Source organism: Eptesicus fuscus, chromosome 21, assembly GCF_027574615.1.
Source record: "Eptesicus fuscus isolate TK198812 chromosome 21, DD_ASM_mEF_20220401, whole genome shotgun sequence".
Taxonomy (NCBI): Eukaryota; Metazoa; Chordata; class Mammalia; order Chiroptera; family Vespertilionidae; genus Eptesicus; species Eptesicus fuscus.
Window position 1 is genome coordinate 36446712 of NC_072493.1, and position 25296 is coordinate 36472007.

A 25296-nucleotide genomic window follows, 5' to 3' on the forward strand; every position below is an offset into this window, starting at 1 on the left:
GTTACTCTATTATTAGATAGGATGTTCAAAGTCACTGATCATCAGAGAGGTGCAAATTAAAACAATGAAGTATCACCTCACATCTGTCAGAATGGCTACCATCAACAAATCAACAAATGACAAGTGTTGGCAAGGATATGGAGAAAAGGAAACCCTAGTACATTGCTGGTGGGAATGCAGACTGGTGCAGCCATTATGGAAAACAGTATGGAGTTTCCTCAAAAAATTCAATGTGGAACTGCCATTTGACCCAGTGACCCCATTTCTAGGAATATATCCTAAGAAACCATACACACCAATCAGAAAGAATGTATGCACCCCTATGTTCACAGCGGAACAATTTACAATAGCTAAGATCTGGAAACAGCCCAAGTGCCCATCAGCAGATGAGTGGATAAAATAGCTGTGGTACATTTATATCATGGAATACGATGAAGCAGTAAAAAGGAAGGATCTCTTACCCTTGAGACAGCCTGGAGGGATCTGGAGAGTATTATGCTAAGCTAAATAAGCTAATCATAGAGAGACAAGTATCACATGATCTCACTCATATGTGGAATCTAACAAACAAACAAACAAAAAAACTGATGGACGAAATAGATCCAGAGACACAGAAGAACAGAACAGACTGCGGAACCTCAGTCTCCCTTCCTCAGAGGGAAGGCGGGGGAGGGTGGGTGGGTGGGAAGAGATCACAGACCTTGTATGCATATACGCATAACCCAAGGACACAGACAATAGGGTGGTGAAGGCCTGGTCGGTAGTGGGGGTGGGCCCTGCAGATCATGGAGCTGGTCCTGGGCACACTTAGATTTGAGAAGATACTCAAAACAAGAACAAGATACCAGAGGAGGAAGAAATACCTTCAGGAGGAAAATAAATTCCAAGAAATAGACTAAATGCATTAGAAACAGAAAAAATGCTTCCCTCAAAAGGGGGGCAGGGATGATAAAATTAAAGCTATGAGAAATTTCAGGAAAAAACAAAAACTAAGAAATTTTGTGTGTGTGCGTGACAAGGACATTTATCAATGGCCTCTTAGCATAAATACTGTCTTTTCAATGGTCCTAGGAAATCTATATGCGAAACGATGAATTGAGGCCTTTACCTCACACCAAACCCAAATATCAATTCAAAAGGATTCATAGCCCTGGCTGGTGTGGCTCGGTTGAGTGTTATCCCGTGAATTTGATGTTTCGGGAAAATGAGACATTTTTAGGGGGCGAGCGATCTGAATCGGTGCCATTAACCTAATGCACATTCTTGTTAGCCTATAGTCTAGTCACTGCCCCTTTAATTATCTGGTCCTGCAAGACTTGTTTGCCTAAGTACTGCTCCCATTTTAGGGAGGCCATAAACCACCCCCAGACGGAGTTATCAGCGCTGGCGCCAGGCCTTTGGTTGTGGTCTCAAGGCCCAACACCTGGGCCTTTTTGCAAAGCCCGCGAAAGGTCCGGAAGTATGATCCATATTTGGGGGACAAAGAAACCAAAGGGGTATAAAAGGAAAGCTTCCTCCGTATTGGGGGACTCGGGATTTGAGAGAAACAGTCTCCCCTGAGTCCTGTACCGGTCCATGTGCAATGTCTGGAAATAAATGGTTTTTCCTGTGCCTCCGATACTCCTGCGTATTCTTCTGGTCGCCTGGTAAATTCTGTAACAAACTGAAAGGTCACTGATTTGATTCTCGGTCAGTACACATGCCCAGGTTTTGGGTTTGATCCCCTGTTTGGGTGCATACGGGAGACAGCTGATTTATGTTTCTCTCTCTCTCTCTCTCTCCCCCTTCCTCTCTTTCTCTAAAAAAAATCAATAAAAACATATATTGTTTGTTTGTTTTTGTTAATCCTCACCCAAGGATATTTTTTCCATTGGTTTTTAGGGGGAGTGGAAGACAGAGAGAAACATCGATATGAGAGAAACACATTGATTGGTTGCCTCCTGCTTGAGACCCCACCAGGGTCCAGGCCAGAGAAGAGCCTGAAACCAAGGTACGTGACCTTGACTGGAATCGAACCCCAGATCCTTTGGTCCACAGGCTGACACTATCCACTGAGCAATACTGGCTAGGGCTAACAACATATTTTTAAAAAATGAGCTCAGCTGGTATGGCTCAATGGTTGAGCACTGACCTATGAACCAGGAGGTCACGGTTTGATTCCTGGAGAGGGCACAGGCCTGGGTTGCGGGCTCGATCCCCAGTGTGGGGTGTGCAGGAGGCCAGCAATCAATGATTCTCTCTCATCATTGATGTTTGTATCTCTCTCTCCTTCTCCCTTCCTCTCTGAAACTAAAAAAAAAATAAAAAAAGTTCATAGTCCTATATATAAGTTAAAACTCTTTAAAGGTTTTAGAACAGGAGAAAATCTCATGATCTTGGGTTAGACAAAGATTTCTTAGATACAACACGAAAAGTATCTATAATAATAAAAGCGTAATATGCTGATTAGATCGGACGTCCTACAGGACGAAGCCAGGGTGGTGGGGGCCAAGGCAGAGGCAGCCACAGCAGCAGCAGGGGCCAAGCCCCTTGCACAAATTTCGTGCAACGGGCCTCTAGTAATTAATAAAAGAAAAACATGGATTAATTAAACATCATCAAAACTGGCCGAAACCGGTTTGGCTCAGTGGATAGAGCGTCGGCCTGCGGACTCAAGGGTCCCAGGTTCGATTCCGGTCAAGGGCATGTATCTTGGTTGCGGGCACATCCTCAGTAGGGGGTGTGCAGGAGGCAGCTGATCGATGTTTCTCTCTCATCGATGTTTCTAACTCTCTATCCCTCTCCCTTCCTCTCTGTAAAAAAATCAATAAAATATATTAAAAAAATAAATAAATAAACGTCATCAAAATTGAAAACTTCTGCACTTCAAAAGACACTTTTAAGAAAATGAAAAGATGAGCTATGGGTTGGCAGAAAATATTTGCAAATCATATATCTGAGAAAGGACTTGTATCTAGAATATATAAAGAGCACTTAAAATTCAATAAGACAAACAAACCAATTAAAAATGGACTAAGAATTTGAACAGACATTTCACCAATGAAGATATACAAATGATTAATAAACACATGAAAAGATGCTCAACATCATTAGTCATTAAGGAAATGCTAATTAAAATGAAAATGAGACACCAGCCCAGCCAGTGTGGCACCTATGCACCAAGAGATCACGGTTCGATTCCCGGTCAGGGCACAGGCCTAGGTTGCAGGCTCGATCCCCAGAGTGGGGTGCACAGGAGGCACCTGATCGATGGTTCTCTCTCATCATTGATATTTCTGTATCTCTCTGAAATCAATAAAAATACATTTAAAAAAAATGAGACACGCCTTCATGCCTACTTCGAATGGCTAATGTTCAAAAGGATGGTGAGGACACGGAGAACCCGGACCCTCACACATTGCTGGCAGGAACATAAAATGGTATAGCCACTTCGTAAAACGGGCAGTTCCTTTAAAAGTTGAATGTTAAAAAAAAAAAAAGTTAAACATAAACTTATATTGAAACCCAGCAATTCTGCTACTAGACTATCTACCTACCCAAGAGAAACATAAGCATATCCAAACAGACTTGACTGAAGCATTGTAAATCTGGAAACAATCCACACTGTCCATCAACTAGTGAGTGGGTAAGTAAGCTGGAGTCCACCCATACAGTGGAATATTACTGCTGAGTAATACAAGGAATAAAGCACTGCTACATGCTACAATATGAATGAACCTCAAAACAGTATATATGCTGTTAAAGAAGCCTCATACTGTATGATGTATTTATATAAAATGTCCAGAAAAGACATATCTAAAGATACAGGAGGCAGATCAGTAGTTGCTTGGGGCTGGGCATGGGAACAGAGAGTGACCACAATTAGGCACAAGGGGTATTTTGGAGGTGATAGAAATGCTCCAAAACCGTGGTGGTGGCATACAGAACTGAAAATTCACTGAAAGTTACTTAAAATGTACACCTAAAAGGGCTGGATTTTATGGGATGTAAATTACACCTCAATAAAGCTGTCCAAAAAAAACCCTGCAAATTTTATACAGTTAAAGCATATAGGCCTGGGCAGTGTGGCTCAGTGGTTGAGCATCGACCTATGAACCAGGAGGTCAGGGTCCGATTCCTGGTCAGGGCACATGCCTGGGTTGCGTGTCAAGCATGCAGGAGGCAGCTGATCAATGATTCTCTCTCATCATTGGTGTTTCTGTCTCCCTCTCCCTTCCTCTCTGAAATCAATAAAAATACAGGCAGTCCTCAGGTTACGTCGGACTCGACTTACGTTGTTTCGTGGTTACATCGCCATCTCCCATTTATTTATAAAAAAAAAAAAAAGTTCCGTCATTTCAATGTATGTACATATGTGCTTTGTTTTTTATTATTTATTTGCCACAAGTAAAGGTCAGGAATTGTCATCTTTCTTTTAAATTCTTTTTAGTGTGTCACTTCATGACTGCTGTGTATGTGCTCCATGTGAGTGACGTAGGTGCTTATGTAGGTGGGTTCCGACCTACGGCGAAAATCGAGTTACGTCACACCGTAGGAACGGATCTCAGACAGGACCCGAGGACCGACTGTGTATTTTTAAAAAAGCATGTAAGACTTACATATGATAACAGAGCAGACAGTAGATGTTATCAGTGTTGACAGCGTGCAAGCAACTGCTTAACCAACAAGACTGGAAATGAGAGGTGGGGGGAGGGGCAGCCAAGATACGAGGCTCACCTACGTTATATCGCCATGGGAATCAGAAGCTGCCAGAATAAGAAGAAAATCAGAAGTGAAGCATAAAATGTAGTTAGAAAGGTAAATAAGAAGTTACCTAAAAAAAAAAGTACAATTATTAAAAATTGGTGGAATGATGAGGCAGGGAAAGATGCAGTGGGTTAAGTACCATCTTTCATAGCAGACAGTAATAGGTGGTTTGGAATTTCTCTCTGTTTCTCTGTCATTTCACTGTCATTACCCTCTCATTACCCAGCTGCCCTTTGGGCCACAGTGTGGGTGAAGTGGAGGCAAAGTGACTTCGGCTTTTTGTTATATTCTAATTTGAAGGTAATGAACATCATGTGTAATGAAGATCAAGGTCTGGCCCTCGACAGACGTTAGCTGCCACGGTGACCCTGTTACTATGATTAGCAGTTCAAGTCCAGCGATGAGACTGCAGTCCTGCCGCTCGGTGTGAGGGATCATGCAGCCACTGCACACTTGATGATGAGAGGAACGTGGGCCCGAGGAAGGGGAGGCATGCTTGGGAAGGAATGGGATAAGACAGAGCAGAACACAGTCATCTGAGGAATTTTAAAAAGGAAAAATGCCCTGGGTGGCGTGGCTCAGTTGGTTGAGCGACATCCCATGCACCAAAAGGCCATCTGTTCGATTCCTGGTGAGGGCACATGCCAGGGTTTTAGGCTCGATCCTCAGTAGCGGGTGTGCAGGAGGCGGCTGATGGATGTTTGGTGTTTCTATCTCACATGGATGTTTCTCTCTCCCTCTCCCTTCCTCTCTCTCTCAAATCAATAAAAAAATCCACCTCTAGGAAAAAGAGGGAAGAGCCCCACAGCAGGCAGGATGGTGACAGCAGTCAGTAGCAGGGGAGCAGACTATGGTAGTTAAGAAAAAGCCTTCACAAAATACAAACAGCTACTGTTAACTGCGCACCCCCCCCCCCCCCGCAAGAGGTAGGCACTATTTTTCAGTTGGGGAAACTGAGGCTTGGAAGAGGGACTCAACAGATCCAAGGTCCAAGCCGGTGGCAGGATCAGGATTTGGAGCTTGGTGTGGAGGGCTGGGTCTGTGCCACTGTGCACATACCTTCATCTGTTTCTTAGTTTCTAAATTGTCTTTATGTTCCCCAAATTTTTGCCATAAAAATTTCATCGTATGTGAACATCCATTTTGTCCTATTTGCTTTCTCTCTCTCTTTTGATGAACTCTGAAATACTTCCGCATGCATCTTCCAAAAAAGAATAAGGGCTTTCTATAGGTCTACACTGTGATCCCATTTAACAACAACAAGGGAAATGCATTCTGCCTGCTAATCGTAAGCCCATGGACCATTTTCCCCGTGGTCCCAAGGTTTTGCTTCTTCCTAACAAGGTCCGGGCCTCACACAGTGTTGAGATGGTTTTGTCTCCTTAATTCCTTTTATTATTTTTCCCCCCGCTTAATTCCTTTTAATCTGAAACACTGCCCTGCCTTTTCCATTTTTTCCTAAAGAGATTCTATTATTTTTTTTTTTTTTTTTTAAATATATTTTACTGATTTTTTTATAGAGAGGAAGGGAGAGATATAGAGAGTTAGAAACAATGATGAGAAAGAAACATCGATCAGCTGCCTCCTGCACACCCCCAACTGGGGATGTGCCCGCAACCAAGGTACATGCCCTTGACCGGAATCGAACCCGGGACACTTCAGTCCGAAGGCCAATGCTCTATCCACTGAGCCAAACCAGCGAGGGCAAGAGATTCTATTATTTTTATCATAGAAAAAAAAAAGGCAGACTCACTTCGGTTTGTGAACCATATGTCTAAGTTGACTGAATAAAAAACAGTATTTAAGTAAATATAAAAATTTTATTTGAAAAAAATATTTTTATGAAAAAGTATTTTTTTAAGCAGACTCCTTAGCCAGGCCTTATAAAAATGGGAGCCAACAGATCCTATATATATATTTAATGGAACAAGAAATACCAGTTTAAAAAATCAGTTTGTCACAAAAGTGGCCAACAGAGAAACTAAAAGAAATGCTGTGATTATAGAGGGGGAAGAAGCTGTGAGGGATGAAAGCTGTCCCATCTATTTTTAGCAAGGGATTAGTGGCTATCGCCTAAAAGTTGATAAATAAGAAATAATCCAAGAATTTGCTTTAGAGATTTGGAAATAGCTCCCAGAGAAATAAAAAAGCTGAAAAGGGTTTAAAGCGATGTGACACCTTAATCAATAAAGAAATTTTAAAAAAAAAAGCAAAAAAAAAAAAAAAAAAAGCGATGCACCACGGATCACAAGCTAATTTTGCCATTTTTGAAAAGTAATTTAATTTTAAAAAATATTAATTGGCCGAAACCGGTCTGGCTCAGTGGATAGAGTATCGGCCTGCGGACTGAAAGGTCCCAGGTTCAATTCCGGTCAAGGGCATGTACCTTGGTTGCGGGCACATCCCCAGTGGGGGTTGTGCAAGAGGCAGCTGATCGATGTTTCTCTCTCATCGATGTTTCTAACTCTCTATCCCTCTCTCTTCCTCTCTGTGAAAAATCAATAAAATATATTAAAAAAAATATTAATTGGCTGCGGGGAGCTTTTTTTTTTTTTAAAAAAAAATTATTGATTTTCTTACAGAGAGGAAGGGAGAGGGATAGAGAGTTAGAAACATCGATCAGCTGCCTCTTGCACACCCCCTACTGGGGATGTGCCCGCAACCAAGGTACATGCCCTTGACCGGAATCGAACCCGGGACCCTTAAGTCCGCAGGCCGACGCTCTATCCACTGAGCCGAACCGGTCAGGGCTCAGGGGGAGCTTTTTAAGGAACTTATTTTCATGCCAAGCTTTGTTACTGTGTGTTACTGGGGCATTAGAAAAAGTTGGATTTATTTTAAAAGTAGGCTCGTAACAGGGCAGTCTTTCCGTCAGGGGTAAACAAACGCGGTCTGAAGTCCACAGAACAACACGTGGCGTGAACAACACGCTGAACGAGGAACGCGGCTGCGTGAGGGGCGGCGGCTGGGGACACGCTGCGGCCACGGCGGGCTCCGGCCCGGGTGCGCGGGGCCGCGCCGGAAGGGAGCCCCTGGCGGCCCAAAGCCGTCGGCTTCCCGCGGCCGGAGCCGAGTGGGCCGGGCGTCTGGGCCGGGATTGACGTCACGGGGCCTCGGCGGCCGCGGGGTGCAGGGACCTGGGCTCCGGAGGGCCCGCTCCGGAAGCAAAGCGACCCGGGGCTCTCCAGCGGGCGCGGTGGGGCCCTGGGCGGGACGGGCACCAGCGAGCGGCGACAGCGGGGGCACGGGCTCCCGGAGGCCCCGGGGCCTGGGCGGAAGTGCTTCCCGGGGCGCCCCGTCTGAGTGGAGACGGGTCCGACCGGGGTCCCTACCTGTCCCGGCGCTGACCTGGCGGCCCGCTCGGAGATCCCCTTCCCCACGGGGCTCACCGGGGTCGGCGCCGCCCCGGGAGCCCGGCCGGCGGGGTGGGCAGGCGGTCCTCTCCGGGGGAGGGTGGCTGGCGGAGGTCGGCGCCGGGGGCCGGCGGCTCTGAGACCCGGCGGCGGGCGGGAGCGACGGCGGGGCGGGCTCAGGCGGCGCAGCTACGGTGGGGCGGGCGCGGGACCCAGCCCCGCTGCTCCGGGTTTGGGGGCCCGGCCCTTGGGGAGCTGACGCTTCCCCCAAGGGGTCACCGGAGGCCCGAGCGCCCGGCGCACTCCTCTGCGAGAGTCCCACCTCCCGGAGCACCCCGCCGTGGGAGTGGTCCTGGTCGCCCTTCCCCCCAAACCCTCCTCTGTCCAGCCTCCCGCCCACGGCCGCCGCCGCCACTCAAACATTCAGAACATCTGTCCCACCACCTGTCTCCGCCCCGGGCCCGTGAAAACACTGGGACTGAAGTTCCCGTCCACGTGTGTCTTCAGGGTCTCCCTCGCGGAGAGTCTCAGAACCCCGCGCTCCCAGTGGAGAACTTTGGACTTTTCTCTTTGGCTGTGCCTGCAGAGAAAAGCAGTGTGAAAATCGAACCGTTATTTGAGAGGTGCAATATATATATATATACATATACGTATACGTATACGTATACGTATACATATACATATACATATACATATACATATACATATACATATATTATATTTAAATTATTTTATTGATTTTTTTTTTTTTACAGAAAGGAAGGGAGAGGGATAGAGAGTTAGAAACATCGATGAGAGAGAAACATGAATCAGCTGCCTCCTGCACACCCCCCACTGGGGATGTGCCCACAACCAAGGTACATGCCCTTGACTGGAATCGAACCTGGGACCCTTCAGTCCGCAGGTGGACGCTCTATCCACTGAGCCAAACCGGTCAGGGGGAGAGGTGCAATATTAAACGACCACTTTTTAGATATTGTAACTGCTTCTGGATCAGCAGAGTAGTTATCTTTTCCCACACTGAAAAGCTGTCATTTTCTGGGCATGACCTGATAGGCCCATGACTCCAGCCTGAGATATAATTACTTAGGAAAAATAAAATCTTTATCAATGGCTTCCAAGTATTCCACAGAAGCCCACAGTTCTAATACGGGTTGCCCTTTTTAGAAAGCAGTCCTTGAAAGGTGCCATTAATAGTCATTACCACTTACAGGATGCCCACTATGATACGATTTGTAATAAAAATATATATATTTGGTCTTCATCCCCATTCCGGGCACAGAGCTCCTGCTGATAGCAATAAAGGCATCTTTTGTTGTGTTAATGACAGGACACTTGGGAAGACCTCAGGTAACCTAAGTTTGGGGGCTGATTTCTTGGGGGCTCAACCAAGTGATTAGAGGGTTGGAACCTTCAGTCCCATCCACTCCCCAAGCTAACTTCAGAGGAGGGGAGAGGAACTGGAGGTGAAACAATGGGCAATGATTTAAGCAATCGTGACTATATAAGAAACCCTCCTTGAAAAGAACAGGGTTTGGAAAGCTTCTGGATTGGTGAACACATGGAGATGTGGGGAGAGTGGTATGCTTAGATCAGTTATGGAAGTTCTGAGCCCTTTCCCCAAACCTTGCACTATGCATCTGTCTGTTACTGAGTTATGTTCTTTTATAATAAACCAATATTGTGATTAAATTAAAAAAAAAAAGCCCAGACCTGTTCTTACATTGAACCTTTTAACCACCTGTCCTACTTTATTTTTTAAAAATTATTTATTTTTGAGAGAGGTAGAGAGAGAGAGGGAGAGAGAGAGAGAGAGAGACATGGATGTGAGAGTGAAGCATCAATTGGCTGTCCACTGCACTTCCTCCACTTGGGATCAACCCAGCCACCCTGGGCATGTGCCCCGACCCAGAATCAAACCTTTCTGTGCAGGGGAAGATGCCCAACCAACCAAGCCACACTGGCCAGGGCACCACCCATCCTACCTCTGCCCTTGGGCCTTTGGAGTTCATTCTGATTGCCCTAGATTGACCAAGGGACCTCAAGGGACTGATCCTAGACGTTCCAGGGCCAAGTCCTCTGCATGCCAGGCCTCTCACACGTAGTAAATCATTGCCAGCCAGTTCCCCCAGCACACCTTCACATCAGGCACTGTGCCAAATGATCTCACAAACGCCTCTCCTGGGAAACTGAGGCTCAGAGATACTCTATGGACCCAGTGCAAGTCGCTTGCTTTGTGGGTCACACCACAAGAAGGGATTTGAGCAGGAAGTCCTCAGGTTCCCTTCCTTAAAACCCTAAACAAGGCATCACAGCGCCATGGTGAGGAGGGCATGATATCTTGCATCTGCCAGTAAATGGTACCTCTCGCTCTCTTTTTAAATCTTTACTATTGAGAGTATTACAGATGTCCCTCTTCCACCCCCCCCCCCCCCCGCTTGCTTCTCACAGGCGGCCTCTGCAGAGACAATCTCCCTCCCGATTAAAAAAGCATCACACATGGGTGTGGGTCCAGCCAGTTCCGCGCCTCCACCCCAACTTCCAGTCTCAGTGTGCTTTCTCCTTTACTTCTCTAGTGTAGGACTTGTATTCAGCCAGCTTTCCAGCGGTTCTGGATGATGGTGGTTCTGTATTTTGGTTGTAATTTTGATGTGGTTGTGGAAGGCGGCGAGTACAGGCATTGACCTACGCTGCCATCTCTCACCGGTACTTCTCATGGTGCCAACTGCCCTTTGAAGCATTTTCTACTGCAGGTTGTAAAATTACTGTTTTCAGTCAGGTTTTTAGTACAGATTCACACACAGTGCCTTAGCTGAAAGGCTTAGGGATAGATGGTTTGATTCTGTTTTTATTTTAATTTTAGAACGTTTCAATATTCCCAGCAGGGCTGGTAGCACTTCATTATCACATGATACTTCTGCTTCAAAGCATGTGTAGAGAGGAAAACACACTTAGTTATAAATAACCTGAGATCAGTTCAGTCAGGTCTTACTGCTTCAAGAGTTTGGGGGTCTAATTTATGAAGAAACGTTGTATTTGTGGATAAGAGATTGTATGCCTGCCAGTGCGATGATTTTTTTTTAAATTGATAGTATTTATTATTAAGCACCTGCTGTGAATTAGACTACATAGAGTCTGTAGATTCACAGGCACTAAACAATCTATTTTAACAAATAATACCTGTGCATTACAGGCAAATTAGGAAAAACACAGGGGTCCCAATAAAAGAAATAACTGGATTGTGAAGGGATGCTAAAACCATTTGATTAACACTCAGCAGACGACTTCTTCATTACCAAGGGAACAGATGTACCTACCTGGTGTGTGTAAGAGGGTGTTTTCTGGCAGACACCTTCTTCTTCTTTTCTAAAAAAATATATTTTTATTGATTTCAGAGAGGAAGGTAAAGGGAGAGAGAAATAGAAACATCTGCACGCCCCCACTGGGGATTGAGCCCAGAACCCAGGCAGGTGCCCTTGACCGGAATCGAACCTGGGACCCTCCAGTCCATAAGCTGATGCTCTATCCACTGAGCAAAACTGGCTAGGGCAGATACCCTCTTCTTCACTAAGTGGTCAAGCAGTATCCCCAATAGTGGGACAAACCTGAAATCAAGTGTCTCTTGATATGATACTATAGGAAGTACACAAAATTGCCTATGCACATTTTTTTTTTAAAGTTAAATCTCCACTTAAGAATGAGGAAACAATCAGACTTTGAAAATGGGGGATATACCCAAAATAACTAGCCAGGACTTCTCAAAAGAGTCACCATGTGAAAAACAGCCGAAACCGGTTTGGCTCAGTGGATAGAGCGTCAGCCTGTGGACTCAAGGGTCCCGGGTTCGATTCCGGTCAATGGCATGTACCTTGGTTGCGGGCACATCCCCAGTGGGGGGCGTGCAAGAGGCAGCTGATCGATGTTTCTCTCTCATCGATGTTTCTAACTCTCTATCCCTCTCTCTTCCTCTCTGTGAAAAATCAATTAAATATAAATAAATAAATAAATAAATAAAAGAAATAAAGAAAGAAAGAAAGAAAAACAAAGAGAGACCACGGAGCCATAACCGGTGTGGTTCCCGGTATAAACGTTGGGCTGTTTTCCCTCCAGGCTTCTGCCCTGCGTTGGAGCATGAATGGGAGCGTTGTGCCTGGGTGTGGGCTTGCCCACAGTCTGGCTTCGCATGTCGGTGGGTGAGAGGCCAGGCCTCCCCCCACCACCCCCGCCCCGCCCTGCCCTTCTGGCGGCTCCTCCCTCCCTCCACAGGCCAGAATAGGACTGGCTTTTTTTCAGAAGCCAGTGCCCACCCCGTTACCACCTCGTGCTGTCAGAGAGCTGGGTCTCTTTAGGGAACCGCCCTGTGTCCTTGTTTCCTGCGTGTGAATGTTGAGTGGCAGGGGCCCTGGGCAACGGGAGAGAAAGGGTGCAGGAAGCTCCCTGCAACGCAGGTGGTGCTGGGCTCCCCCTTCCCTGGAGTCCTCTCCCGAATGCAATGACCTCCTCTGGTTCACGTCCCCAAGCCTCTGGTAGGTTTGTCTGCCAGAAATGTGTGGGGATCTCTCAAGCGTGGATGGTCTCTAGTAAGCTGAATAATCATCCCCCCAAGATATCCAGGGCCTATTCCTTGGAACCTGTGAATGTGACCTCACAGGGCAAAAGGGACGTTGCAGATGTATCGGGTTAAGGAAATGGAGATGGGGAGGTGGTCCTGGATTATCTGGGTGGGCCCTGAATATACTCACAAGGTCCTCAGGGAGGGAGCCAGGCGCGGGCAGTCAGAGGGCAGTGTGATGCAGGGCAGAGAATAAAGGTGGCCACCAGAAGCTGATAAAGGGCCAGGACTTGGGTTCTCCACTCAGAGACTCCGAAGAAACCCAACCCTGCCAGCACCTTGGCTGTAGCCCAGTGACACTGTTTTGGAGGTAAAAGAATAATTTTGATGTTTTAAGCCATTGAGTTTATGGTAATTTGTTGCAGCAGCAATAGGAAACTTAAGACTGTCTCCTCCCCAACCTCTTTGCCATTATCAGCGGATTCCCCTTTTTATTCCATTATTGTATACAAATGAGAGTGTGTGTCTCCTAGGTTGCTAAGACCGTGGGCTCTGGGGTCAGACTTTATCTTCTGGTGACAGCTCTGATTGATCCCTGAGAGTCCCGAGGTGAGACACGTGGTTGTCTGGCTGTTGTCAGTTTCCTTACTGAATGAGGGTCAAATTGGCAACGAGGAAGTCAGGGCCGGCAGCCTCCAGTTTATATCACAGGGATGTCCCGTTTAGCTTTCAGTGTTTTAAATTCCTCTCTGTATTTATTTTGAATCAGATTCTATATATACATTGGATAAAAATGTAAAAGTATGATGGCCCTGGCTGGTGTGGCTCAGTTGGTTGGATGTCGTCCTGTACATTGAAGAGTTGGATTCCCAGTCAGGGCGTGTGCCAGGGTTTGGGGCTCGATCCTTGGTGGAGGGCGAGTGAGAGGGAGCCAATCGATGTTACATCAATGTTTCTTTCTCTCTAAAAATCGATTATAATATTAAAAAATTTTTTTTAAATATGAAAAAGGTGTCCAGAGCTAATCACTCTTCCACCACTGCCCTCAGCTACCCCAGCTTTTGCCTCCATTCTGACATGTTCTTGCAGAGATTTTTTTATTTTTAAATTTTTTTGTAACCCGAGGTAAGGATGAACAAATTTGTCACATTTTCTCCTTTGCCAAATTTTCTTAAACATTGCAAACAGTGCTTTAAATACCAATATCCCAAATGTCTTAAATATAACACAAAAATATTAATTCTTTTGTGGGTTTGGTTGACTTTCTCTCTCTATTTAATTGTATGCCTTTCTCTCTTACAACTGGGCCTCCAAAGACTCTCTAGGAGAATTTTACCAGTGAGGTGAGGTTAATTCTTGGCCTGGGATTTGGGATTGGAAGGGGAGCTCTGACTTCCTAGTTATGAAACAAGAGTCCTTTTACAATAGCTACCATGACAAAGGGGCTTCATGGCTACAATATCTCAGTCGTCTGGCCTGAGTCCCAGGTCTGGTGAAGCATTACCTCACCGGTGTACCCTTTCACAGCCAGTGAAATCAGAGGAAGCCTGCGGGACTGCCCCGCTGGCTCACAGCTGGCTTGGCGTCAGCTGGTCTGTCGACTGCGCAGCTCTGTTCTGCATTCTTCCTTGGGTCTTGCCGTCTGGCCTGCCCACAACCCCTGGAGACAGTTAAATGACACCCAGTGTGTCCCTGGCACCGCTCCTCATCCCTTTGCCTCTGCTCCCAGCCAGGCTGAAGTCAGGGTGTGACCCAACGCGGAGCAAGGAGGTCTCAGACAGTCCCTGGGGCATCGGGGATCTGGAGATTGTCCCTGGGATGGACTGTGTCAGCGGAAATCAGGCAGGGTACAGCAAACCTGGAACTGACCAGCCTGGACAGCAGGGTGTAGGGGAGCTGGGCTCAACTTCTTAAATACCCCAGAGGCCCTGTGTCCTGGAGGAGGGGCTGTGAGGGGCCACTTGGGGGGGGGGAATCAGATTACAGGTTCTGCTGGTGGTGGTGTGGGAGGGGCTGGAGACCCAGACCTGCCCCTTTCACATGCACAGGCAGGAACCCAGGGAGGCAGTTCAGGTCCTCCACTGGGACAATTTTGCTCAGATAGAGTCAGCCCTACTGCGTGTAGCACCTACTATGTGCCAGGCTCTCTTCCTCGCTCGGTCCTGCTGTTGTGGAGCTAAGCAAGTCAGACAAGATGAGAGGGGATCTTGCCTGGGACCAGAACTCCGTGGCAGCAGAAGTGGGGCAGATTCTGCATATATTTTTAAGGAAAGAAACAGGAGTTGCTGTGGGATTGGATGTGGAGCGACAGAGAGGAAGAGAGAGGAGCCAGGACAAGGCCAAGATCTGAGTGACTGGCTAAGGGGTCTTTTCCTGAAGGTGGCCTGAGGAAGTGGTTTGGAGAGGCGTGGCATCAGTTCTTCCTGGGCATGTGCTGGGAACCTCAAGGCACAATGTCTTCCTAAATGCTGTAGCCCTAATTTGAGCAAGGAATACCCTTTCCATGACAATCACTACACACGTAAGGAGACAGAACATCGTGCAGCCATATTTACCCGATCTATGTGCAGTGTACGCTGAAAAACCAATTTTTAAAATTTCTTTTTTTTTTTTTTGAGGATATGTTTATTTATTGGCTTTAGAGAGAAAGAGAAAAACATCGATTGGTTGACTCCTGTACATGTCCCGGGGCATTGAACCCGGGACCTTTTGGTGTATGGGACCAGGCTCCAACCAATTTAGGCACCAGCTAGGGCTTTATTGTATTTTTAAAAAAATATATTTTATTGATTTTTTACAGAGAGGAAGGGAGAGAGAGAGTTAAACATCGGTGAGAAACATCGATCAGCTGCCTCCTGCACGCCCCCTACTGGGGATGTGCCCGCAACCAACGTACGTGCCCTTGACCAGAATCGAACCTGGGACCTTTCAGTCCGCAGACCTACGCTCTATCCACTGAGCCAAACCGGTTTCGGCTTTATTGTATTTTTAAAATTGATTTGACAGAGAGAGAGAGAGAGAGAGACAGTGATTTGGTGTCCAGCGGAAATCAGGCAGGGTACAGCAAAGCTGGAACTGACCAGCCTGGGCAGCAGGGTGTAGGGGAGTTATCCCAGTGGAGGACCTGAGCTGCCTCCCTGGGTTCCTGTCTGTGCATGTGAAAGGGGCAGGTCTGGGTCTCCAGCCCCTCCCACACCACCGCCATCGGGAGCCTGGGCTGACCATGGGGCAGTAGGGAACAGCGGGTGGCTGGAGGGGGGCAATGGCGATGGCGTCACGTGGGGGACAACAGATCCCATGGCATTCAGGATCTGCTCTGTGCCTTGCTGTGAGTGAGGCCCACCCTCTGCCCCCACTGCCCCTGAGTGCGTCCAGCAGCTCAATTATGTCATCAAGGAGCCTGGCTGTTTCTCTTTCCTCTCCACCAGCCGAAGCATGTTGGCGTCTAGACTCCAAGATGGGGGCCTCGGCTGCAAGTTCTATAACCTCACGTGGAGGCAGGAAGGCGTGAGAACAGAGGCCACCCAGAAGACCTCCCCTGCCCAGAACGGGGACACAAGACCTCCTTTTCTGCAGAGGAGGCTGCGAGAGCGTCCTGCAAAGGGAGCAGGGCTGATGGACTCCAATTCACCTCCAGAGGCTGGGCCATGGCTGTGCTGAAAACATATTGGGACTCTGTTAGGCAGGAAGAGGGGATAGTTGACAAGTAACAGATTTGCCCCAGTAGGACTAGTGGTGACATCCCAATCTTTTTTTTGTTTGTTTGTTTGTTAATTCTCACCTGAGGATATTTTCCATTGATTTTTTTTAGAGAGAGTGGAAGGGAGGGTGAGAGACAGAGAGAGAAACATCTACACGAGAGAAACATCTCTACATCGATTGGTTGTCTCCCGTACACACCCCGACCAGGGCCAGGAATCGAGCCTACAACCAAGGTATGTGCCCTTGACCAGAATTGAACCCGGGACCCTTCAGTCTGAGGGCTGATGCTCTACCCACTGAGAAAAACCTGCTAGGGCTGACTTTACAATCTTTTTTTTAAAAAAATATATTTTTATTGATTTTAGGTAGAAAGGGAGAAGGAGAGAGAGATAGAAACATCAACGATGAGAGAGAATCATTGATCGGCTGCCTCCTGCACACTCCCTACAGGGGATTGAGTCCTCAATCGAGCATGTGCCCTTGACCAGGAATTAAACCAGGGGCCTCTTGGTTCATAGGTTGACACTCAACCACTGAGCCACACCAGCCAGGCAAACATCATCATTTTCACATGAAGAACAGGCTCAAAGAGGGGAACCAGTTCAAGATGCCTGCGAGGAGATATGGAAGCTTCTTAGCACTAAACATGTGCCTCTACTTCACATATAACAACCACCACCACTAACAGTTGTGCTCAGTGCCAGGCCTTGTTCTAAGCACATCACACATATTAACACTCAGATTAACTTATGGGTAGATATAGCCCAAAACAAAATTCAACTGAGGAAATTTAACTGACTTTATTCAACAATTCATGAATCAGGCAGCATCCCATCCAGCAGGTAGTTTGGAGCTCCCAGGAACTGTACAAAATAGAAGATTTTTATAGGCAGAAGGAGGCAGAATAAGGAATTCTCTAGCAAAGAATGGATTGTTTGTGGCAAGATCAACCTTCCTTTGGGGATGGAAGTGGCCTATCAGATGGATTATTTCACTCGTGCTGACAAGTAATTCTAGACTGACTGGTTAAAGATTACATTCTTGGGAGAGGCTGAAATTGCAATTAAGTTAGGAATTAAGTTTTGATTTGGTGACATGAGATTAGCATAAGGATTCCATTTGGGGCCTGCTGCCTCTTTTATATTTTTTTATTTTTATTGATTTCAGAGATGAAGTGAGAAGGAGAGAGAGATAGAAACATCAATGATGGGAGAGAATCATGGATGGGCTGCCTCCTGCACGCCCCCCACTGGGGATCGAGCCCGCAACCCGGGCATGTGACCTTGATCAGCATCAAACTCAGACCCTTCAGTCCTCAGGCCGATGCTCTATCCACTGAGCCAAAGCAGCTAGGGCTGCTGTCTATTCTAACAGTACACTGTGTAGATACGGTATAACAAGTAAATAGAGTTACTGGCATCATTATGTAGAGGAGAAGCTCTTAGAAATTAAGTGGTTCGCCTAAAGCAATGATGGGCAACCTTTTGAGCTTGGTGTGTCAAACTTCGCCAAAAAACTGAGCATAACTCGGGTAGTGTGTCACTTTGAGGAAAAAACATCATTTCGCAAATGTTTCATCCTCAGGAGCAGCAAATGTTTCATCCTTGGCATGCGGCCGACACTCTCGGTGGTCACAACTGGGGGGAGGGATGCTACTGGCATTTAGTGCATAGAGGCCAGGGATGCTGCTAAACATGCTACAGTCCCCAGGACAGCCCATCACAGCCAAGGTTTATCCAGGCCAGGATGCCAATAGTGCTGAGAAACCCTGCGCTAGAGACACTCTGCCCATGGCCCCACAGGCACGTATGAGAACATTCATAGCAGCAGTGAGCAATAGTCCCCAAACTGGAGGCAGTGTGTGCAGACCGCCCACTCGGCACAGGGAACCCTCCGCATCAGCCAGGACGGGTGGGGAGACTTCCGAAGTTGAAGTTCCCACCTGCCTGCCAAGAGCCAACCTGAAAACGTGCCTTCCCGAGGAGAGGCCGCCTGCATGAACCCTCTCCTGCACGGGCGGTTCTTGAATCCACGTGGTTATCATGATTTTGTGGGCTGTATGGTGGTTCTGTAGCAAAATGTCCTCGTCTGCAGAAATACACATTAAAGAACTTTGCTGTGATGTTAATGGCACGTCGAGGTGGAAATACACTAAATGTTACGGGGAAAGAAGCTCTTTGTGCCATACCTATACCTACCTCCTCTTGGTAGGTTTGAGATTGTTTCAAAATACAAAATTTTGAAATAACATGAAAGAGAATCAATGGGGGTGTGGATTAAGGACTGGCCCCAACTTGATTAATGTGGCTGAGTAATCGATACATGGAGGTTATAATACTCTTCTTCATAACAAAATAAAGCAGACACAAACCCTGTCAGCAAACATGCTCTCTAAATGTGCTTATTTCTGGAAGGGGAGGATGTTTTATTTATCTGTAACATTGTGTGTTGTTTTTTCTTATTTGTACCACCGATTTATTAAAGGAAAATGTCTGGGTTGCTGTAAAATTGTATTTTTGTATTTCTATACACACATAATAGGAAATGAGATACAGATAAGCAGAAGCAGTAAATACAAAAACCACCACCATCCAGAGATCACCAATGCAGTGATTTTGTAACATCTTAGTTCACATTCTTATTCTTCTGAACATATATGTAGGGAGCAACTGCAAACTAATGTTCATTGTCTTTAATCCATGTATGCAGAAGGTGATCCAGGATATAAATACAAATGTAAATATAAAGCAGTATAATTTAATTTTGACATATCTATACACACACACATATGTATATATACAATAACATGCCAAAAAATATACTGCTGTTTTTTTCCAGGGTTTCCACCTTTCCCTTCTATAAATGTTAGTCCTACATTCCTCGTATCCAAATTTCCCCAGTTGACCCCAAAATGCCCTCTAGTGCTGAATTGTGCAAACCACAAACCAGGATCTACTGCAGGACCACATACCACATATGGTCATGACTTAGGTATGTTTCAACCTGTCACAATCCCCTTTGGATGGAACCGGCAAAACTCGCCACCTCTGGGTGTGTCTGGCTGCTGCTCTGCTGGTGTTGGCCTGCTCTCCCTCCCCTCTCCCCCACTCCCTCCCCTCTCCTTCCCCTCTCCCGAGGCGTACTGCAGAGTGGGGTTGAGGGCAGGCCCGTCCCACAAGGCAGTTCAGGGAGGAATACATCGAAAGCTGTAGGAGACTTCATTGGCATTCCATCAGGACACCCAGAACATCTCACTGGTGCACCAGTGAGGCTGGCCATGTCCCCGGATCGGGGTGAGGACAGCCTGACCCTGCCATTGCCCGGCGCAATGATTAGAAAGTTCCAAGTGTTGTGTCACTGTGGCACTGCCCCCATGGCCACCATCTGCCTGAGACTTGAACCATGATGGACAATCTTGGTCGGAATCGATAATTTCCTTATGGCTCGGGAAATACTGTTCTAACCCTTCCATTAAGGACTATAAAACACTATAAAACACCTTCTGACTATAAAACACCTTCTACTGGTGGTTTCTTTAGAATTCCCCCTCTTCAAGGGGCAGCTTGTTACTCTGAACCAACTAGTAACCAAGGCAGTAACACTGTTTCTACTAAAAAGATCTGAGTTGCCTGGCCGGTGTGGCTCAGTGGTTGAGCATCAACCTATGAACCAGGAGGTCATGGTTCGATTCCCTGTCAGAGCATGAGCCTGGGTTGCAGGCTCCATCCCCAGCAGGGGAGCGTGCAGGAGGCAGCCAATCAATGGTTCTCTCTCTCTCTCTCCCTTTCCCTCTGAAATCAGTGAAACTATATTAAAAAAAAAAAAAAAAAAAAAGATGAGGCACTTTTGGCAAAATAATAAAATTACATATGGTTGGCAGTTAGATGTTGCTGATATATTATTCCCTCGGGGTTGAAAAAATGTCAAAATAAAATAATTTTAGCCCTAATTGGTGTGGTTCAGTGGATAGAGCATCAGCCTGCGGACTGAAGGATCCCAGGTTCGATTCCGGTCAAGGGCATGTACCTTGGTTGTAGGCACATCCCCAGTAGGTGGTGTGCAGGAGGCAGCTGATCGATGTTTCTGACTCTCTATCCCTCTCCCTTCTTCTCTGTAAAATAAAATAAAATAAAATAAAATAAAATAAAATAAAATAAAATAAAATAAAATAAAAATAATAATTTTATACACTGCACAAACGCAGGGTCCTTGAGGATCAGAGTTGAGTTTAGGGAACTACCTCGTTTTTCAGAGAAACTGGAGTGGGCAGGACCATACATTTTGAGGCAGTTGGCTTTTATTTGGGAGACCCAGTTCCAGCCTCAAGAGGTTAAGTTCACCACTCAGCCCTATGGTGAGATTCCAGTTCCAAGACCAGCAGAGGGCTTCCCTGAAGGGACCAATGAAGTGCTTGAAACAGGAGGTGGGCCAAGGGACTGGGGCTGAACCAGAGGGCCTGGGAGGGGTGACGAGGAGCCCTCTCGGGGACCAGCACTTCCCCGTGCTCCCCCGTGAGTCTCCCCTCAGTAGTTCAGCTACTGTAGCAGAGCAGCAGCACTAGGTAGATCTGACGGAGGATCTTTTTCTTTTCCTTTTAAAATATATTTTTATTGATTTTAGAGAAGAAGGGAGGGAGGGAGGGAGAGAGAAAGAGAAAGAAAGAGATAGAACACCAATGATAAGAGAGAGTCATTGATCAGCTGCCTCCTGCACGCCCCCACTGGGATCGAGTCTGCAACCCAGGCATGTGCCCTTGACCAGAATCGAACCTGGGACCCTTCAGTCCACAGACCGATGATCTATCCTCTGAGCCAAACCGGCTAGGGCGGAACTTTTTCTAGTAGTTTCCAGAACTTGAAGACAGTGCATAGCAGGACCCTTGACTGGACCCCGGAGTTCTCAGGATGCCAGGGAGGTGCACGCCCAATGGTCTCAGCTCCTGGAGGCAGAGTTGGGTTGTTGTGCAAGGAGCGCCTTTGACTAGGAGAGAGGGACCGCACAATCACATGGGCTCCAGCCCACAAGCGGCCGGAGTGTCTGAGACAGGGGTGACCTGTAGGAGGAGGAAGAGAGCAGCACTGCTGTGCCAAGGCCCTGTCCTCAGAAGTTGAGTTTGGGTCCTTCCGGCTGATGGCATTTTCTACAGACGCTGCAACAGCGCCTCCAGTTCCACAAGTTGTTCTAGAATCTTGGCACTCATCAATGGTGTCTCTAATCCCCACCCCCTTGAATTTGAGTGGGTCTGCTTGTAACCAAGAGTGCGGCAGGAATCATGCCGGTGACTTGCGCCAAGTGACTTCCAAGGCTAGGTCAGAAAAGGCAAGCAGTTTCCGCAGGTGGCTCTGGACCCTCCTGGTGGAACCCTGAGCCACAGTAAGCAGCGTGAGTGCCCTGGGGCCAGGCCATGAGGAAGCCCTAACCAGCCCAAGCAGACATCCCACAGTGCAGCCCTGAGGCCAAAGGCAGAGGGATGCTGGGCCAGTTACCAACTGCCACACACACACACACACACACACACACACACACACACACACACACCCTGGCCTGCCCTTCAGCTCCAGCCGTTACCTGCATGCAACCACAAGAGCAACTGGAACCAGGAGCACCCAGTAGAGCCCTCCGCGTAGAAACCCGGAGAGGTCATAGAGTGACTGCTGCTGATGTTAAGCCACAAAGTTTTGGGGTGATTTCTTAGGCAGCAATAGAGAACCATGACAGGCCTACACCCTGTGAAAGACTCCCTGATGGCAGGCATTGTACTTCCACCACCAGATGGGACAAGGTATATCAGATAATTCAGCCAGGATGGTCTGGGTGGCATCCAGAAGTTGGACAGGGATTTGATAGATACAGCTACTGTGGGGTCCAGCTGCCCACCTGTCAGCGGAGGGGGGCCTTGAAAGCTGGAGTTACCCCCTCCATCTCTTTGGGTATCTGCCTGCACCGCCTGAATGGGTTTGCCGTGTGTACAAATCCTAAATGTGATCCTCAGACTAGCACCCTCAGTATCGCCTGAGAGCCTGGCCCCGCAGCATACCCAGTAAGTCAGAATCTGCATCAACAGGCTCCCTAGCGGCATGCACATTCATTCAGAAGCAATGACCTAGAGCAGTGCTTTCCCAGGTACCTCCTCCCACACTGTTAAGGTGACAATTTAAATTTTTCGTTCTATGTTTAAATGGTGGCAAAAGATGTCATTTCCAATGTGTATAATGTTGATGTTTTAAACATAATTTTCAGTCATTTAAAAGGATCCAGGGGAATCTAAATGAATTGGTGATAAAGACCCAGCAACGTTAAAAAAGTGCAATGCCCATCCATGTTAAATGGATAAATTATGGTATGTTCACATAATGCAATACTATATAGCAATGAAACTAAGCACAGCTGCATACAATCATAGATGACTCTACAAACATGCTATTGAGTGAGAGGAGCCAGATACAGATATATGTGTATGCATGTATGCATAAAGTATAAAAATGGACAAAAACGAATCAATGGTTGGGTGGGTAGTATTGGGAAAGGGGCATGAGGCGTGCTGGGGTGGGGTTTGCTGGCAACATTCTGTTCCCGACCTGGGGGCTGGTAACGTGAATGTGTTCACTTTATGACAATTGTGTTGGCACTTTGTTGTTGTTAATCCCCACCCAAAGATATTTTTTAAAATTATTTTTGTTGATTTCAGAGAGGAAGGGAGAGGGAAAAATAGAAATATCAATGATGAGAGAGAATCATTGATCGGCTGCCTTCTGCACGCTCCCCACTGGGGATTGAGTCCCCAAACCTGGGCATGTGCCCTGATGGGGAATCAAACCGTGACCTCCTGGTTCATAGGCTGATGTTCAACCACTGAGCCACACTGACTGGGTCCAGGGATATTTTTTCCCTTGATTTTTTTTTTTTTTAGAGAGACTTGAAGGAAGGGAGTGGGGGAGAAGAGAGAGAGAAAAACATCGATTTGAGAGAGACACATTAATTGATTGCCTCCTACACATGCCTCAACAGAGGCTGGGGATCTAACCTGCAACCCAAGTACATTCCCTTAACCGGGAATTGAACATGTGACCCTTCAGTGCAGGCTGCCGTTCTGTCCACTGAGCAGCACCAGCCAAGGCTGCATTGGCACTTCTGATGTTAGAAGTTAAAACTTAGAAACTTAAGAGTAATGGGCTGTAAAAATACAGGAGCAACTGCCTTCTTTCAGAGAGATTTCACATCACTCTGCTTCTTAGGATTAGATGCCCATACTCCCATAGAATTTTGTCCTAATGTAACATGAATAGATTTTTATGTTCAGAAGACTTATCAATTACCCTTTCATACTGCTGAGCCAACCACAAAAATAAATAGAAATTTAAAACTTGTCCTGTGACCATAAAGCTCTAAGTGTTAACATTATTTTCTTTTGGGTTGAATTATTACCCACTAGTGGTTCCCAAACTTTGCTGTAAAATGGAATCATCTTAGAATGTTTAAAGGATAATGTGTGGGAAAGAATTTAGCCTGAGCCCAAGGCCTAGCCTTTGCCTTCAGATTCTGGGAAATAATCTGTGGGCCTTGGAATTTTTCTGCCTGATAGGAACATATTTGTTTGCCTGGGGACCTTAGGTCATACTGGATAGTCTACCAATGCGGTTTGGTTGGGGTGGCCACCCAAGAGAGACCAACTGTGTGACTTAGAGTGAAGGTTCTAGATCATGCAGCATCATTGGACCTGGAGGCTGAGATTAACTGTGTGATGAAGCCCTAATGAAAACTCTGGACACTGAAGCTCAGGGGACTTCCCTGGTTGGCAGTATTCCACGTGTACTGTGAATCAGATAATAGTTTTGTTTTTTAAAAATATGTTTTTATTGATTTCAGAGAGAGAGGAAGGGAGAAGGCTAGAGAGATAGAAATATCAATGAAAGAGAAACATTGATCAGCTGCCTCCTGCATGCCCCTACAGGGGATCATGGCCGTAACCCAGGCATGAACCCCAACCAGGAATTGAACTGGTGAACTCCTTTATTAAAAATTTTTTTTAAAAAATTGATTTCAGAAAGGAAGGGAGAGGTAGAGAGAGATAGAAACATGAATGATGAAAGAGAATCATTGATTGGCTGCCTCCTGCATGCTCCCTACTGGGGATGGAGCCCACCACCTGGGCATGTGCCCTGACCAGGAATCTAACAGTGATTTCCTGGTTCATGGGTTGACGCTCAACCACTGACCCACGCCAGCCAGGCAGATAATAGTTTTCAATGAGTTCTGTGAGTTCTTCTAGCGAATCACTGAATTGAGGGTGGTTTTGGGAATCCCTCAAGCTTATAGTGCTAGAAGTAAGGAGGTTCTTGGGGATTGTGCCCTCTAACTTTGTAGTTGGCTCTAAACTTCTCACAGATATTGATGCCTGGTTCTTATTCTCAGGCACTCTGGTTTAATTGGAATGAAGTATGACCTGAGCCGCTGAACTTCTAAAAATTCCTGGGAGGGAGGCAGCAAAATTGGGAGATCATTGCTTATTACAATCAAATGGTGCACAAAACAACACAAATGTTACAATAGTTTGACCAGCAATGACTAAATTAAAAATTTAGAGTGAACATATTTATTAATAAGGTGGGGGGAGGGAAGTTATGATATCTTCAAAAGTACATTTGGTTGGGAAGTCCAGGTTGCCAGTGTCGCAAGAGGGCACTGAACTCATCCCCTCCCATGAGCAAACTCAAATACACATGCATATAGAGAAAACTACTCCTGTGAGCCAACTGAGGGCTGAGTGGACAGCTTCTGACCAAATAGAGAAGCCACGGGAGCCCTCAGGGAGCTTCGGTAACTCTCTGGGCCAGAGGAGCTTGTGAGCACCATTGTTTATTACCCCCTCTATTTCAACAGGACAAGTGAGAGCTCTACCAGGGTGCTTTGATCTATCTGCAAGATCACCACAGCACATTCCCA